This window comes from Podarcis vaucheri (genome assembly GCF_965113315.1).
Source record: "Podarcis vaucheri genome assembly, chromosome: 1".
Taxonomy (NCBI): Eukaryota; Metazoa; Chordata; class Lepidosauria; order Squamata; family Lacertidae; genus Podarcis; species Podarcis vaucheri.
Genome location: NC_138759.1, coordinates 66,047,557 through 66,052,953, shown reverse-complemented (window position 1 = coordinate 66,052,953; position 5,397 = coordinate 66,047,557).

Here is a 5,397-nt window from a genome sequence, read left to right as displayed (position 1 = left end):
TGATAGATTGGTTTCTATTTCTTACATGCAAATAGTAGTAGCATTCAACACCACTGTATCGAACAGGAGCAGTCAAATTCTGACCACAATTGTTTTCTTCTTCAATTTATGAATTCTCTGCTCACCTGGCATGCCCTCCCCCCCATGAACAGAAGTGTCTTGCTTCATACACAAGCACCCATGGTGGTTTGGGCTGCTATATCAAGCAAGTCAAATGTCCTATTCGCCACGACAGCTGAGCTTTACACCTGGAGGTAAAAAAAGGTCTGGCTGGATAGCTGTGATCAATGCGTATTAGTCCTCATTGGGAGGCAAGTTGAAAGCAAGCCAAAGGTTTAAAGAGTTAAGTTTCATTCAACAACCACTTAGAAGTGGCACTGGCAACCATCGTGAGACATCCATTTAAAACATAGTGATTAAAACTGGTTCGTATTCTGATTAAACTGGCTTGTGAATTTAGGCTGTCTGAAATGAGGAAGAAAACAACAACAGAACTAAAGAGCTGAAATCAAAATAGGCAGCTCGTTTACTTTTGTTTCCGTAGTACAGAGCCATTAAATTAATTTAAACAAAGAATGAGAGGGCGTCCGAAATCAATTTCATTCAAAGAAAGATAAGAGAACAGGCTGAATTACTTGTACTCACAGCATATGCTTTGCTATAAAGCCCTGGTCTGAAAACACTTCAGATGTGGTGTAAAACCTGACTCTTTGGTCAGCCATTTTGGGGTCTGTTTGTGAGTACAGAAAGGGACATTTAAATCTACTGTATCTTGTTAATATAATTGAAATTAACATCCCTACCATATCCCATTTGTAAAAATGAGTAGTACTGAATGAAAGAGTTCTGCTTTAACTACATTCTTTTTGTACACCCCTCCCCCCCCCGCGAAACCTTTGTGGAAAGAAATTACATTGTATGTATATATAGCACAAAATGACAAAGTGCTGTATACAGTCTTTCCTGACATCATACGTTCGGTTCTAATTAAGAAACGATGTCCAGCTTTTAGAGACATCATTTGCTGGAGAGCTTTTAATGTCGCTCTGCTGCACACCTGCCATCTCTCAGGGCAACGGCCTTCCCCCCATGGAAAGACTGAGTGGAGATCTCTCTCCTCCCTTTTTCAGCTGGCCTAGGAATGGATAGGAACCAGCAGCACCAACAAATAAATAATATCTGAGGGACAGTGCAGAAGGAGTAGTGTGTATTTCTGGGGTGAGAGAGAAGCTTTTTTAGATATCTGAAATCGTTTTCACACACAAACTTCTGTCATAAGCACATTTTTCTTTAAAGTTACCGGTAGCCCTTTTGATTTTGAGGGGATTAACTTTCAAACAAGCATGCTTACCCCACATTATTTAAACTTCCAGTTGATGATGTATTTAATTTATTTAACACAATTTGTATACTGTTTCTCAATTTTAAAAAAAAGCTTCTAAGCAGCTTACAAAGAACAATCTATTCATTAAAGTACAAATAGAAATAAGTTAATCTAATTTTTTAAAAACAAAAATAAAACCAGAAATCTTAAAACCAATATACATAATAAAATGTCATGTTCAGTTTACACAGGTATTGGCTTGCATAGGTTTCCTGAAATAAAAATGGCTCCTGCATTTATCATTTGTATGTGGTGCATCTTTTTCCTTCACGTAACCAAAGGAGGCCACAACGAGAAGTTTCTCCTTTGCCTTCTGAGTAATGGCCTCATGTGCCCAAAACAGAGTGTGAGAGAGAAATTTCAGTGGGATTTTTGCAGAATAAAATTAAATGTAAATACAACTTTCACACAACCTTCTGCTCTGCTTAGTAAATTCAAAACTTGGGGGTGGGTGGGAATCCACCTGATTGGGTTTTAAAAATCCATGATAGTATATTTTAAAACATTTTTGTCGGGAAGAATTGTCAAATGATATCAAAACTGCTAATAGTTTCAAAGAAATTCAGTAGCATTAAGCAAATGAACTGATAATTGTAATTAACACCTTTAGAAGAAAGGGAGCAGTGGGTGTGGATTTTATTTCAGAAAGGGCACCAGAAGCGAGACCCATCGTTTAGGAGCAGTTGAAGTGGAAGATGAACTAATATGTTGTTTATTCTAAGGAATATTTATATTTTGTGTGTCACATTTTAACAAAATATAGAGATGAACTACTTGTTATGAACCTATCCTATAAAGGGAAGCTAAAAACGAATGACAGAATGAATGAACCTCACAGGCTGCAATCTAGTTAACATTAGCCATGCCTATTTACCCACCCGGGAAGAATGGCAGATGAAGTTGATGGACTATATGGAAATGGCGGAAATGACTGGCAGAATCCGAGACCAGGGAGAAGAGTCGGTGGAAGAAGACTGGAAAAAATTTAAAGACTACTTACAGAAATACTGTAAAATTAATGAATGTTAGAAAAATGTTGGAATGAAGTTATATGGCTTTAGTAGAAATGTTATAAGGAATTAAGTATAAATAGATTAATAGAGTATTAAAGGAAAAAATAAGGTTAGAATGTGTTAAGATAATTATAGGATAGAAAACAGAGGAAGATGGAAAGGAATTGCTGAAACAATTAATAGAAGTGGAATACAAAAAGGGAGGTGTGAGGAGGTCGTGGAAATAAGTGAATGAAAGATAAGATATTGAAATTGTTTGATGTGTTTTAAATGGTTTTTGTTTTGTTTTGTTAGTTTTATGTGTTAGTGTTTTGTAGTGTTTTTGTATTGTATTGTGTTGTTTTTTTTTGTTTTTCTGTAGTGTTGTGTTTAAACTGTTGGAAAATTAATAAATATTATTTTAAAAATAATAATAATAATAATAAACATTAGCCATGCCTAAGTCTGGATGAAATCAGTCACCATTAACTCATTGACTGTCTCATTACTTTCAAAGGGGATTAAGCATGACTTCTTTGATCTGGATCAGGGCCTTAGCTTTTGAAGCAGGCATCCCCAAACTTGGCCCTCGAGCTGTTTTGGAATTGCAATTCCCATCATCCCTGACCACTGGTCCTGTTAGCTAGGGTTGATGGGAGTTGTAGTCCCAAAACAGCTGGAGGGCTGAGTTTGGGGATGCCTGTTTTGAAGGAAGAAAAAGCAGTTCAGTTTGGTACTATAAAACTTGAATTACACTGTAAGTTAATGTCAGAGGCACAAGTGAGAAGAATGCTGTTGCACTCAGGCCCATAGACTCCCAAAGACATCTGGCTGCCCATTGTGAGACACAGGGTCCTGGATTAGATGAACCTTTGGACTGTTCTAGCAGGGCTGCTCTTATGTTCATAAAAAACTTTTGAACCTTCCTTCTCAGCTTACTTAGACATTCTTTCAGTCTGGTTATTGTTGAAAGTGCCATTTGCCTTATGGAATACCTTAAAGGGACATCAAAGGACTAGAAGGGGGTTAAAAAACCATTTACTTCATTTATGAATCACTTCCCACCAACAAACCAACAAAAACATCCCAGTTATCTTTTTTTTTAAAAAAAATCCCAAACAATACAAACACCAACAATAAAAGCATCTATCCAAACATTTTCAGAGCCAATGCAGATGCAGACTAGGATGAGAAACAGGCAGAGGGCCTTCTTGGTGGTGGCGCCTGCCCTCCCATCAGATGTTAAGGAAATAAACAACTATCTGACTTTTAGAAGACATCTGAAAGTAGCCCTGTTTAGGCAAGTTTTTAATGCTTGCTCTTTTATCGTGTTTTTAATATACTGTTGGGAGCCACCCAGAGTGGCTGGGGTATAAATTGTTTATTTTTCTTTTTCTTTGTCTTCTTCTTCTTCTTCCTCCTCCCTTAAAAGGCTTGTTGGAAAAGGAAGACATGGTATTTGCAGGAGGCCCTCTGCTGTATAGCACAGCGATGTAGGGTATATAAGGTGTGAGATAAAATTTTAGGTAACTAGGATCCATGTCAGCACCTTGAACCCGGCACCTAAGCTTGGCCCTTAAGCCAATTGGTGGTCAGTACAATTCTGTCAACAGCAGTGTAACATGATGGCGATATTCCGTCCCAGGGAGGAGTCAAGTCACTTTATTTTGCACAAGCCGCAGCTTCTCGGCCAGCCTCAGGGGTAGGCCCACATAGAGCGCCTTGCAGGGGAGGTTGCCAGTTTATCATTTATTATTGTTTATTGTTTGAATTGTAAGCTTTTGTACACTATAGCAACAGTGTAACACGAACTGCAAAAGGAGAATCGGCTGAGCTCTTTAGTTATTAGACATATGGTCATATCTTTATTCGGAGCAATCAAAATGTCATAAAGTCATGAGTGCTTCATCACATGCGAAGTTTAGTAAACGGAAAAGGGTGAAAAAGCTGCAGGTTGGTGGTCGACGACCTGCTGTTTGTAACTATGTTTTTTTTTAAATAAAATATTTATTAAAGGTTTTAAACAATACAACCAACTTACAATCAATGAAAAAGAAAAAATCAAGAAAGGACAAGAAAAACATACAAAGCGTACAAAAAAGCAAAAACAAAGAAAAAACAAAGCATAAAATAGACATGCAAAAAAGTTCAGTTTCTCAGATGCTATTTCCATAACCCTCTTTCTTGACTCCCTCACATCTCCCTTTTCTGTGTTCCCATTTAGAAAATCTTATTCAGCAATACTTCACCTTCTTTCAAATCTTATTTTATATTATATATTTCGACTATTATGCCTCCAATTTTCCCCCTTTTTTATCAATTATTTGAGCTTGACATAATATTGTTCAGGTTTTAACTTTGTTCTTATAACCCAATTTTACTTAATCTTTTCAAATATGTCACTAATGCCACCTTATCTTTATATCCTGCATCATTCTAACATTCATACAGTTTACAATGCTTTTGCAAATAAACCTTAAATTTCTTCCAGTCCTCTTCCACAATCTCTTCTCCCAGGTCTCGGATTCTGCCAGTCATTTCTGCCAATTCCATGTAGTCTATCAGTTGCCATTCTTCCAGAGTGGGCAAATCTTCTGTCTTCCAATACTTTGCGATGAGTATTCTTGCTGCTGTTGTCGCGTACATAAAGAAAGTTCTATCCTTCTTTAGCACCATTTGGCCGACAATGCCCAAAAGGAAAGCCTCTGGTTTCTTAAGGAAGGTATATTGAAATACCTTTTTTAGTTCATTATATATCATTTCCCAGAAGGCCTTAACCTTTGGGCACGTCCACCAAAGGTGACAGTTTGTAACTATGTTAAAATGGAGAGGATTAACGTGGATGTAATTGGCTGAGCTTCACTTAGGTGCAAGAGGCACTCAAGGCTGTAAAGAAAAAGAAGGAAAACAATGCTGTTCTCCCATTTATTTAAAATATTTTTTTAAAAAACCTAGGAGTTACTCCTGGATCATTACTAAACAGAGCTATGAAGTTCTGGAAAATGTAGCGGAATGATAAAG